The sequence below is a fragment of the Muntiacus reevesi genome, chromosome 22 (genome assembly GCF_963930625.1).
Source record: "Muntiacus reevesi chromosome 22, mMunRee1.1, whole genome shotgun sequence".
Taxonomy (NCBI): Eukaryota; Metazoa; Chordata; class Mammalia; order Artiodactyla; family Cervidae; genus Muntiacus; species Muntiacus reevesi.
In genome coordinates this window covers 6,776,669-6,789,940 of record NC_089270.1, presented here as the reverse complement: position 1 = coordinate 6,789,940, position 13,272 = coordinate 6,776,669, and the positions used below count along the sequence as shown (strand labels likewise).

Here is a 13,272-nt window from a genome sequence, read left to right as displayed (position 1 = left end):
ATTGGCTCCATCTTGTCATCTGATCTTGACCTGATTTTCCAAATCAAAAGTTTTCTCCATGCTCCATCCCATTTTCCAACCTATATTCTCCTCCCTCCAAGTCACCTGATGGCTTCTTCTAGCACAGAAAGTAATATTGGTGGAACATGAGCATCACAAGAAGAGAAGAGTGTAACGTGGGCCAGGTTGGTAAAAATCCATCATATAGTGCAATTGCTTTCTTCCTTGATGAAACTTATTCACAGCAATCACCATACTACTGGGTTGACCAAAAAGGTCATTCAGATTTTTCTGTAAGATGTTATAGAAAAACCCGAACAAAACTTTCGGCCAGCCCAACGTATAACCAAGCAGGGAGAGCTGTTATTAGGATCCCCATTTTGTAGCTGGGAAAACTGAGACACAGATGAACTAAGGAGAGAAGTATCCAGTGACGAGTGTTCAACATCAAGAAAGTGAAAAAAAATGAAAATGCCAATCATTCAGGGAGTCCGACTCTTCAAGACCCTGTGGACTGTAGCCTGCCAGGCTCCCCTGTCCTTGGAATTCTCCAGTCTACATGGTGGCTTCGAAGGTCAAGAATCTACCTGCAATGCGGGAGTCCCAGGTTCGATCGCTGTGTTGGGAAGATCCCCTGGAGAAGTGAATGGCTAATCACTCCAGTATTCTTGCCTGGAGGATTCCATGGATAGAGGTCCATGGCGTCTCATGGGAAAGACCAAGAGCCAGATTTCAAACCCTCGTGTCTGTCTTCACCTCCTAACAGGGGAAAGAGCTCTGGTCTGATCACCAGGAAGTCGTTTGGTTCCAGTCCATCCCCTCACCACCCGTGTGGTCCTAGTTTAGACCTGTCACCCCTCGACTTGATCTCCTGCCTCTGTGAACTGAAGGGACTGGGTGGCCTGATCTCCAAGAACAATCTCTAAAGAGGTTTGTGAGAAAACACTCACGACCCGCCCTGAAGACCTGTCAAAGATGCCCCTGGTTTTCCCCCAGCAAAAAACATGTGACACCGTTTCACTTGAATTTTACACTTGTAGAGCAAATATCCTCCAGACTTTGTGCTGTTTCTCAAGTGCGATTCGGGGAGTGAGCCAACAGAGAGAGGAGGAGATTTGTTTTTGTTTGTGAGGTTCACAAACCCTTCTTTCAGGCTCGATCAAACCATTGGGAGGTCTGTGTAGGCCGCGCATCTCTGCGTTGCGTGGGGCTGGTTGGCCTCTCTCCCCCGCTGCCTCTGCTCAAAGTCTGGGAAGATGCTTTGGAAATAAACCAGGAAATTACTTATCAATCTAAAGCCCCAAAGAGCTATGTGTCCTCCTCACTGCCAACGGGAAGAGGATTTCACGGGAAAGCTCCGCATCTGTGTGCAGTAGAGTTCAAAGACGCCGGCTGCCGGAAGGTCTTGCGAGGGATGTAAGTACAGCGTCCCCTCTCGCGATTGAAATGAACAACTGCAGGCTTTTTTTCTCCCAGAGATGAGTCTTTTTTGGCTCGTGCGGGTATTCCTCTTTCTCTGCCCTACTCTGAGGGTGAGGGGGTGTTTACTGACCCGGACTTACTCAATGACACATCTCCTCTGAGGGCTGCTCCTGTGGAACAAAAGAAAGCAAGCAAAAGTCGTCAGAACCGGCTTTGCTGGGTTCATTTTGCAAACAGCCCTGGACTGGGTAGACACCCTCCCTTCATGGTTATAGATCCATAAACAAGAGGAGTGTGACGTGCATGTGCGCACTTGTGGAGCAAATGGAAGGGGCTCCACCACCTCCCCCCAAAACACAAAATTGTCATCGCGTCAGAGCCTAAATAATTCAGGTGAAAGGTGTTCCCTTTGTGTTGTAGGCTTTTGAGTACAAGAGAAAGAAAACATTAGCACTCTTGTTCTCCTGTGGAGAATTACCTTGCAGCAGTATAAACTGTGTGCTCAATTTATTTTTGCAACCAAATGTTCTACCACTGAGTTATACCCCCCTCAATTTATTTTGGGCTAAGGGTGCTGATTTATTTACTTTTATTTGTGTATTTACATTTATTACTTTTATTTTATTACTCAAATAAATAATAAATACATTATTATTTGTTTTATTAAATAAATGTGCCTGTCCCTGCATGCAGCTGTAGGGGAGACAATACATTCATTGCAATATACAAATGTAAATATCTAGGCAGTGTTAGTAAAACTATGGGTTTGTATAAATGGTAATTGCATGAATGGATTGCATAGTTTCATAAATAACACATGGCTCTGGAGCATGTGTCTTTTATGAGTATTTTCAATCAGACTGTGGTTAAGGGCTGGGAAGTCATTGCCGGAATGTAGTTCTTTTAAAAGAAATAGCTCTGATCTGATGGAGCTCTGTTCCATGAGTCCCCACGGCTCTCCCCGGGACCCCGTGTCCTTTTCCAGGGTCCCTCATCAAGAACCCCAGGGCTGCGGGAACACATGTGGTGCAGAGAGTCATGAGATGGAAGGATGCAAGCTTGGAATGTGAAAGGAAATTCTTCAAGGCCGGGGAACCGCGCACTGGGTCTTTGCCATGTGTTTGGCACGCTGCTTGCCATGTGTCTCGTGGTCTGTGGAGCAGGTGGCTCTGGTGAAAAGCGCTGTGTTTGGAACCAGAGCACTTGGCAACTTGGCCCCAGTTAGCCTCTGTGTGACCCGGTGTCAGTTATTTAACTCCTCTGTGTTTCAACGTCCTGTCCATAAAATGAAGGTAATGACAGTGGGAAACCCAAGTTTGATTCCTGGATCAAAGGAAGATCTCCCGGAGAAGGGAATGGAAACCCACCCCAGTATTCTTGCTTGGAGAATTCCAGGGACAGAGGAGCCCGGCGGGCAATGGTCCATGGGGTCGCAAAGAGTCGGACATTATTGAGCGACTAACCTTAATTAATTAATTAATTAATTAGCAGCGTTCATGTGAAACTTGAGAATTAATGGAAGTATCGTTTTCGTCTCTGTCATACATGACCTACTGTTTTATTGTTCAGTTGCTCAGTTGTGTCCAAATCTTTGTGATCCATGACTATAGCCCTCCAGACTCCTCTGTCCATGGGATTTCCCAGGCAAGAATACTGGTGTGGGTTGCCATTCCCTTCTCCAGGGGATCTTCCCAACCCAGGGATCGAACCCAGGTCTCCCGCACTGCAGGTGGATTCTTTAACAGCTGAGCCACCGGGGAAGCCCAGCGAAGGATGGTGATGGCTATCCTCCAGGAGGCCCTCTCTCTATGCCTATTAACTAAAGCAGGTCCCCAGGTCCCTGTGTTAATAGTTCTTCAGAGGGTCTGGATGTGCATCAAAGCTGAGCAGTTGCTATTCTCAACATGTTTTGTAAACTGGGCAAAAATGGATCGCGACATCTCATATAAACTTCACTTGAAGAAGGTGAAAAGTTCTGTTAAGGACAAGAGGGCTCTTTTCCCCATTCAAATTTATGGATCACCCTGTGGTCAGAATCAATGTTATTTCAGAGTATTTACTATCTTGTTTCTATCCCAGTGTTTTTCTCATCTCTTGGCACACATCACCTTCTAAGCCGTGACCATCTGAACTGCTTGTCATCAACCCCTCTGATTGCATCAGTCTCCGATGATCAGCATAAGATACGTTTCTTTCCCTTTGGAAGCTTTTTGTCACAAGTCAGTACAACTTGGTGGAATTCACCACCATATTCGAATAGCATGAGCTGTGTCCCTAATATGAGAAAATGACTCAATCAGCTTTACACAGAAAATCAGCAACATAGAATGTTTACTGTGCTGAATGAAGTATCATCAGATTGATTCCTCTGGAGAGTAAGGCAGGACAGAAAGATACAAGCCAGAAACAGGGGGATGTCATAACCCAGTCTGGGAGCTTCAGATGCCTCGGAAGGAGGCCGCACGGGGCGTGGGAGAACAGGAACCGCTGAACATTGAAAATAATTTCTGGTGATGGCAAACTTCAGGGTGTGAAGGGACATATCCCTGGCTTTGTATTCTGGCTGCACCACTTTCTACCTCCAAGACTCTCGTGTGTCACCTCTCAAGTATGTGTAACAGACATAAACATCTCAGCATAGAACACAGCACAGTGGGTGCTCAATGAACAGGGGTTCCTTTCCTCCCATTGTGGTCCATTCAAGCCACAAATATTTATTGAGCACTTCAGTTCAGTTCAGTTCAGTTGCTCAGTCATGTCCAACTCTTTTTGCGACCCCATGGACTGCAGGCATGCCAGGCCTCCCTGTCCATCACCAACTCCCGGAGTTTACCAAAACTCATGTCCATTGAGTTGGTGATGCCATTTAACCATCTCATCCTCTGTCGTCCCCTTCTCCTCCTGCCCTCAATCTTTCCCAGCACCAGGGTCTTTTCCAATGAGTCAGTTCTTCGCATCAGGTGGCCCAAGTATTATAGTTTCGGCTTCAACATCAGTCCTTCCAATGAACACCCAAGACTGATATCCTCTGGATGGACTGGTTGGATCTTTTACTATCACTTACTATGTGCCAAGTGTTATTGTAGATAGAACAGTAAACAAGAGCCCTAAGCCTATGCCTTCGTATCTTTAGACGAGGAGACAACAGAATTATAAATCATAATGTAATCTGGGAAACTGAAAAGTGCTATGAAAAAAATAAAATCTGATCATGAGACAGAGTGACTAGCAAGGGCAGAAAAGGGGATATTTCTTCACCTAAGGTGGTCAGGCATTGCTTCACTGAGGAAGTGGTAGCACATTCTGGAATCATAAGGAAAACACCAAAACCATGGTTAAACCACTAACTCGCCATGTGACACTAGACAGGTCACTGAAACTTCTTAGGTCTGGGCTTCGTGACCTACAAACTGCAGAGCTGGAGAAAACCGACAGGGCTTCTGTTAGTCCTGAAAGTGTGTTTTGTCATTTCCTTTCCCTGTCTTGGGATCCTATGCCATGAGTAATTGTATGAAAAAAAAAAAAAAAGTCCTTGAGCTAAACTATACTACAGTTATTTCATTCTTTCATTCCATCTCCTAGGGATTTTTTCAAGAAGTTTTTCCTAACATAGATAAATGAGTATGTCCTCAATGAATGAAGATTAATTAATGATTCTTTTCACAAAGCTCAAATCATCACAATTCCTAGGGATTACATTGCTGGAAAAGACAAGACCCACCGTATGGCAGACTTTTAGGGATGAATTGTGTAGCTTCCCAATGACTTCATGTGTGGCTTCAAGTCTGAAATCGCACATATGTCAGTGCAGCCAAGATTCGAAGCTGCCAGAAGTTGGCTGATCCAACGCTCTACTAGCCAAGAGTCATGTGCATGGCTTTAAAAAACAATGCCTGGTCTGAAACATTTCCTTTCTTAAAATGGTGCAGCAGACCTCCTCCGGGGCTGAGACGGCATCCATCCAAAGTAAGGTCACAGTGCAGATAACCTGTACCCGAGGAGTCTTTGTCTCTAAATTCGCCAAATATTTGTGGCCAGAGTATTCTTGGCTGTAATGATCCAGATGACTGTCTAATTACTCCACTTTGCTGTGAGCACCGTGGGGTAAACCCCAATCATGGGTCAACAGCTTAGAATGAGAGCTTCGTGTGCATGGCAACCTAAAATATACAGGTCAATATTTTCGATTCTCAAACGCTGATATTTAGCGCTTAATTTATAAAATTGTGATCTCTCCAAATTGCAAGCACATTATTAAAAACTGTTTTGAAGACACGGTCCAATGTTAGAAAATTCAAAGTTAGAATCGAAAGGCTGAAGAGTTAGAGCAAAGAGGATGAGACTGGGACATTGGAGTTAATTAACCGGTAGTACAGAGAAAGTCGCTCAGTCGTGTCCGACTCTTTGCGACCCCATGGACTATACAGTCCATGGAATTCTCCAGGCCAGAATACTGGAGTGGGTAGCCTTTCCCTTCTCCAGGGGATCTTCCCAACCCAGGGATCAAACCCAGGTCTCCTGGTTGCAGGCAGATTCTTTACCAGCTGAGCCACAGGAAGCCCTTGTAGCAGAGAGAGTTGTGGGCAATTCCGTGATGCTCCTTGAAGCTCTAAAACAATTGTAAGCAGTGAACTGTTGTCCAGTAGGGAGAGCAATGGGGTAGGGAACTACTATTGTGCACTTACATTTTTTAAAATTAATTTTTATTGGAGTATAGTTATTTTACAATGCTGTGTTAATTTCTGCTGTAGAGAAAAGTGAATCAGCTATACATGCACATAGATTCCCTCTTTTTTGGATTTCCTTCTCATTTAGGTCACCTTGAAGCACTGAATTCCCTGAGCTATCCAGTAGGTTCTCACTATTCATCTATTTTACATGGTTGTTGTTTAGTCACTAAGTCTTACCCGACTCTTCTGTGACCCCATGACCTATAGCCCGCCAGGCTCCTCTGTTCATGGGATTCTCCAGGCAAGAATACTGGAGTGGGTTGCCATTTCCTTCTCTAGGGGGTCTTCCTGACACAGGGATTGAACCAGCATCTCCTACATTGGCAGATGGGCTCTTTACCACTGAGCCACCAGAGAAGCCCTATTTTATGAATTTTAAAAATATCAATAGTGTATGTGGGGCTTCCCAGGTGGTGCTAGTGATAAAGAATCCACCTGCCAATGCCGGAGATGCAAGAGATGAGGGTTTGATCCCTGGGTCGGGAAGATCCTCTGGAGTAGGAAATGGCATCCCACTCAGTACTCTTGCCTGGAAAATTACATGGGCAGAGGAGCCTGGCAGACTAAAGTCCACAGGGTTGCAAAGAGTCAGACAACTGAGTGACTGAACGCACGCACGGACGCACACACGCACACACACACACACACACACACACACACAGTAGTGTATATATGTCAACCCCTATCTCCCAATTCATCCCACCCTCCCTTCACCTCCTTGTGCACTTATGTTTAATGCAAATGATGTTTCAACCTTTTACATACATTAGCTCCTTGCCACGATCCTCCTGTAGTGTGGCTATGTCTCTGTTTATTTTACAGGTGAGACTCTGAGATGCAGTGTAGTTGAGTAACAGTAGTTAAGTTCATCAGCCAATAAATGGCAGAACTACAACTTGAATCTAGGGCTGCCTTAGTTCACAGCCAATCAGCATGCCACTTGACTACTCTGCTTCAGAAAGATAAAGGGCTCTTTAATTCCCACATACACTACACATCCTATTTAAGTTAAAAAACAGAATTTACTGCAAGTTTTTAAATGTTGAAATGGCCTCCTGAGGGAAGAGGCAGAGGATTTGTCTTCTTTGGAGGTCTATTAAAACCAGATCAGTTATCATATACATCTAGTATGACTCTAGTGTGGTCCTTTCCCAAGGTGAAAAGATAACAAAATGATTCCCCTAGTTTCCTTCTAGTTTTCCCATCTGAAGATGAACTCTATCACTGCAAGGCAGAAACGGGGTGATGGGTTTAGTCCCCACTTCCTACTCTCCCTCTCCTGCTCCACGCTGATTGCTTTGGCTGAAGGGATGGCTAGACTTTCTGGAAGAACTGTAGCCACTCAGTCACGGCTAGTCCTTTTCCCACAGTTAGAAATGGATCTCAGCTCTCTCCTCCTTTGTGCCAAACTACATGAACACCATTCCAATGAATCTATTACCTAATTTGAGCCTGTACTTCCAATGCTTCAGAGCTACAAATCAGGACCAACGTTGCATGAAAATGGAACATTGTTGGAAAGCAAGAATGTCTTTTAAAATTCTACCTATTATGTGTATCAGCTAGGATTGCATTTGTGAGTATTAGCAAGCCCAGTTTCTTTCACATGGAAGAAGTTTGTTTTTCTCACATAAGAAGAAGCTGAGAAGTAGGGGATCAAAAGATGGTGGAATATTCACACATCACCAAGAAACCAGGATCCTTTTATATTCCTGTTTCAACAGTGTTATCATGTGGCTTTCATCCTCACGAGAGCAAGATGGCTGCTGCAGCTCCAGGCATTGAGGGCATATCCCAGACAAGAAAGCAAAAACCTTCTTGTCAAACTTTGGCTTTTATTTGAGAAGGAAAATCCTTTTCTGGGAATTTTCATATGCCTCTATTGGCCAAACTGTGTCAAACTGCCACCCTTAGCTGCAAGGGATCTGGAAGTTTGTACTGTTTCCAGTCTTCCATGTAGAAAAAAGGCAGGGGAGAAGTGGATTGGGATGGGTTGCAAGTGAGCCAACCGACAGTATTTGTCAAAATATATGCTATAACTATGTTTGTAATTTGATACTACATTACATAAAAAATTTTAGCTGCATCTATTTTAGTACTTGATTGGAAGCATGAAAATAGTTTTTGAAAAAAAGTGATAAGAAGTAGGTGGGGACAGCATTCTATCTGAAGTACTACAAAGTAATGGAAAGAAATGTATCAGATGTCAGATCAAAGTGTGAATCCAAGCTCAATAAATAATTAGGTGTGGAATGTCTCTGGACCTCAGTATCTTTTATTCAAAATAAGAGTAATAATAGTTACCCATAGGATAGCTTTAGAATTAAATTAAATAATATATAAAGAGTCTGACAGGTAATAGACGTTCAAGAAATAGTCGTTCTCTTCTCTTTTGCTTTGCACCTTTTATTCTGCAAGTGCAAAAACCTTTATAAAACCCAACTCAGCCAAGAGCTGACAGTTGAAGGCTCAACCCTTTGATTGCAAGAAATTAGAACAAAGCCGCTGAATGGTGTGTAGGCTTTCTCAATCAACACACGCCAAGATTCTTTCATTTTGGGCTTCATCACATTATCTTAGCAAACCAGACAAAAATGTCTAAGCAATTTTGTTTTTCAAGCTGCTTCGTTTGCTTCAAAGTGCCATCTGCTTGTGACATGTTACAAAACCAAGTCAATAGAGCCATTTGGTGACCTTTTAAAAAGTGACTTCAGTGTTTGTTACCAAGGGATGTGGTTCCTAGAATTTGTGCAATTTGTTCTGTGTTGTCGAGATGTGAGCTAAAACCTTCACAGAGACATTCAGCTGTTTCAATACATTATCTTCATCTTACCCCAGGAAGCCAGGTTTTAAATTGACTTTCTTTCCATTTTAATTATCTCCCCATGTCACTCCGACCTTTCCAGTCAAAGATGGATGATTAGAGCTTATCACCTCATAGTCACCGCTGTGAAATTAAAAGGAGGAAACAAAACAAACCGAAAAGAGCTCACAGATTTGCAGAGCCAAAATCTAGCCAGCAGCCAAAATCTGATTTCTGCACTATTTTAAGGTGGGGGAAAATGAGAGAATGCAGTTCAAAGCCACGGGTTCTCCTTCACATATGAATTCTGTGACTTTTAACAACCTATTTAAACATATTCTTCGGATCCTTAGCTGGAAAAAAAAAAAGTGACCATGCCTGCCCCTCCTATCTCACCTGGTTGATGGGAAGATCATTGAGGAAATATGCTAGCTGTTGTTGTTTAGTCACTCAATCGTGTCCTACTCTGCGACCTCATGGACTGTAGACCACCAGGCTCCTCTGTCCATGGAATTTCCCAGGTGAAAGCACTGGAGTGGGTTGCCATTTCCTTCTCCAGGCGGTCTTCCTGACTCAGGGATCAAACCCACGTCTCCTGCATTGCAGGCAGATTCTTTACCATCTGACTCACCAGGGAGAGAACCATGTCCACACGTTGAGTCACCTGGCCCCAAAGTAGCTGTGCTTGTACTCAAAGACTTAAGTCTTTACTGGAAACATCCTCCTGAAAAGTTTTCCTGGAAACACTCCTTTCAAACCCTCCTGACACTGATTACTCTGTCCATAAAGCCTCAAAACCAGAACAGAAACCATGGCGACCCTCCATTGTCCTTATATGTTCCTTGCCCTATTTAGACACTTCTGCAGACACCTCCCCCAAGCCTCTCACCCTTAATGGTCAGTGTCTAATTTCTAGCTGGTCTTGGCTGGAACACTCTAGAAACCAAGGAGATCTGGGAAATTTTACACAAGGTTTGGACCTTCATTTTGGTGTAATTAGGAAACAGTCATCACCACCTACTCCCAAGCACAGAATGTCTGGACATACATGGATGCTTTTAGGGAGCAACCTCTGAAGAGTAGATTTGCCTCCTTCACCCCTTCTGGTATTGTTCAGTCCCTAAGTCATCTCCTTTTGGGGTCTAAAATATGCCATTAACCAACAAATTTTATTTTCCTTGGAAGAACAGAGAGGCATGGTGGTTAGAGGTAGGTCAAGGGAGCCAGGTCAAGCTTATTTCAAGGGTAGAAAGAGACTTGTGCCTTAGTACAGGCTGAAAGCAACCAGCCAGTGGTGGAGGTTGAAGACATAAGGAATGAGAGAAGGTCATCCAGGTGAAGTGAGAGGTGGGTTCAAACAAGCACTCCTGAAAGGCTTTGTGGTTGTTGTTCAGTCACTAAGTTGTGTCTCACTCTGCCACTCTATGGACTACAGTATGCTAGGCTTCCCCGTCCTTCACTATGTCCAGGAGTTTGCTCAGATTTATGTCCACTGAGTCAGTGATACCACCCAACCATCTCATCCTCTGCCACCCCCTTCTCCGCCTGCCTTCAATTTTTCCCAACATCAGGGTCTTCTCCAATGAGTCGGCTCTTTGCATCAGGTGGCCAAAGTAGTGGAGCTTCATCTTCAGCATCAGTCCTTCCAATGAATATTCAGGGTTGATTTCCTTTAGGATGGACTGGGGAAGGCTTGGGCTTGAGCAATCATGGGTCCTGACTCACACCTGTGTCCACTGAGACAGGCAGGATGTGAGAGAGGATGGATGGGAACATGAGTAAATTAAAGATGGTCCTGCGTGTGTGTGTATGCTTAGTCACTTCAGTCATGTCTCACTCTTTGTGATCCCATGAACTGTAGACCACCAGGCTTCTCTGTGCATGGGATTTTCCCAGCAAGAATACTGGAGTGGGTTGCCATGCCCTTCTCCAGGGGATCTTCCTAACTTAGGGATCAAATCTGGGTCTCCTACACTGCAGGTAGACTCTTTACCACTGAGCCACCAGGGAAGCCCAAATTAAGGATAAGAGGGAAATTGAAGGAATCATGACGATGCTCTTTGTTCTTCTCTAGAAGGTTGGAACTGGGACCATAGCTTAAGATCAGGGCAGTGAGCTGGTTAAGTGTGTATTGCATGCATCCAGACAAGTTATTGTAAGAGAGTAAGTAAGCACTAGAAAAAAATTATATTCCCTTCTTTCCACTTGGCAGGTTGAAATTGATAGCAAATGTTTGTCTCCAAAAGGCTTCGTATAAAAATAGACACCAGGACACTACCCATATATTTTGCATTTTAAGTGAAACACGTGAGCCTTCCCGAAACTTTTATTTTAAACCCTGAACCAGAAAGACCTCTCTAAACTCATCTCAGCTTTGGAAATAACTTGGCCCAAGTGCAGCCTGTGTCAGAGAGGCCCCTGTGACCACACAAATTCTCTCTCCGTGACCCACGAGTATGGAGAATGTTCTGGAACTTCTCCAGCAAAGAGGTGCGTGCAGGAAGAGGCGTGCTCTCTTGGAGCTCTGGATTTTAGTGCTGTTGAAATTGCTGCCGACATGACAAACGAGAGGAAGATAATTTAAAACACGGTCTGTTGGCCTGTTGGGCCTTTGAAGATCTTAATAAGCATCAGCTTTCCCGAGCCGGATCAGGTTCTTCGCTCCCAAACGTTTCAGATTCAGAATGTCTCCCTTGGATTATTTAAACTCGTAAGGGTCAGTTAGGGGGAATTTTGTGCTCAGACCTGAGGGGTAGCTGGTGGAAGAAACGGAGCAGGCGGTGGCTTCTGGTGGGAGCTCTGGCTTCTCCCTTCCTGGCCCGCCCTCCCGTCGCCCACTTTATGATGGGGAGAGCGCAGACAGGAGTGGACCAGGTCTAGATTCAGCTGGGCTTTCAGAAATCCCAGGAGAAATCGCTCGTGAGAACAAGGGGAGGAGTCTCGGGTTTCTGAGCAGTAATTTTCTCAACCTCTCCCTGTCTTTGGTCTCTCGCTGTCTCTCTGTCCATCCATCTCAGTCTCCTCTCTCTCCCTCGCTCTCCCTTTTTCCCTTTCTCTATTCCCCTCTGTGTCATCTCTTTTCAGAGTTTTTGTTTAACCTGTTTTTGGCCCTGCTGGGCCTCTGTTGCCGTGACGGCTTCCTCCGGGCGCGGTGAGCGGGGGCTACTCTCCAGTTGCAGTCCCCATGCATCTCGTTCTGGCGGAACCACGGGCTCTAGGGCCCGCGGGCTTCAGGAGCTGAGGCTCACAGGCTCAGTAGTTGCGTTCCCCCAGGCCCTAGAGCACAGGCTCAGTAGTTGTGAGGCATGGGCTTAGTCTCTCTGTGGCCCGTGGAATCTTCCTGAACCCGTTTCCCCTGCATTGGCACGTGGACTCTGCACCCTCTGCACCCTCACTCCACCAGGGAAGCCCCTCTTTCATCTCATGTAACTGAGTAATTACTAGTCTCTTTGGCTTGCCTGTTGGCTCCTGTGGTAGCTCAGATGATAAAGAATCTGCCTGCGATGCAGGAGACCCGGGTTCGATCCGTGGGTCAGGAAGATCCCCTGCCAAAGACAATGGCAAGCCACTCCAGCGTTCTTGCCTGGGAAATCCCATGGACAGAGGAGTCTGGTGGGCTGTAGTCCATGGGGTTGCAAAGAGTCAGACACGACTGAGCAATTGATACTTGGCTTGCCTGTTAGGATTTCTGATTACCACAAAACCACTACAGTCATAGGGAAACAGGATTAAGAATCCACAAAAGGCTGGCACTATTCTAGGCAGTTGGGACAGAGCCGGGATGAAAGCAAACTCACTCCTGGCAGAGCTCGTTTGAGGGATAGACAAAGAAAACACACATATGTGTGTGTGTGCATGCTCTCATGTGTGTGCCACACACGTCGTGCCACAAGTGATGAGGACCATGAAGAAGAAAGTGAAGAAAAAGAGGGCAGATGTGTTGTTTAGACAGATGGGTCAGAGAAGCTGGGATCGTGGAGAGCCATCATCTGAGCTGAGACCTGAAGGCAGAGGAATGAGCCACACCAGCACCTGGGCTGGGCTGTAAGGAGCAGGAGAGGAGGCAGGACTGATGATGCTTGGCGTGTTGCAAGAACAGGAGGACACCAGGTGACTGGAAAGAAGCAGGTGAGGTGGACACGTGAGGTCAGAAGGGAGTGGCGGCCCAGAGCATCCCAGAACTAGGGCTTTGAGCTTCATCCTGAGGGATGTTCGAAGCTCTTCCCCGGTTGTGAACAGGAGAGTGCTGACAGGTTTGGACTTAAATTCTCCAAGACCACTAGGACCTTTGTCCTGAAAATGGACTGTCGGGGGGCC

At 45.4% G+C, this 13,272-nt stretch overlaps 1 protein-coding gene across 1 annotated transcript in view; it reads left to right on the top strand.

Annotated features, from left to right (window-relative positions):
- Positions 1 to 1,162: 1,162 nt before the first annotated feature.
- The window catches only part of C1QTNF7 (C1q and TNF related 7), a 77,878-nt gene continuing 65,768 nt past the window's right edge, over positions 1,163 to 13,272 (top strand). Inside the window, exon 1 of the mRNA XM_065914291.1 lies at positions 1,163 to 1,416. The gene's annotated coding sequence lies outside the window, so the exon portion shown is untranslated. The remainder of the gene's footprint in view (positions 1,417 to 13,272) is intronic.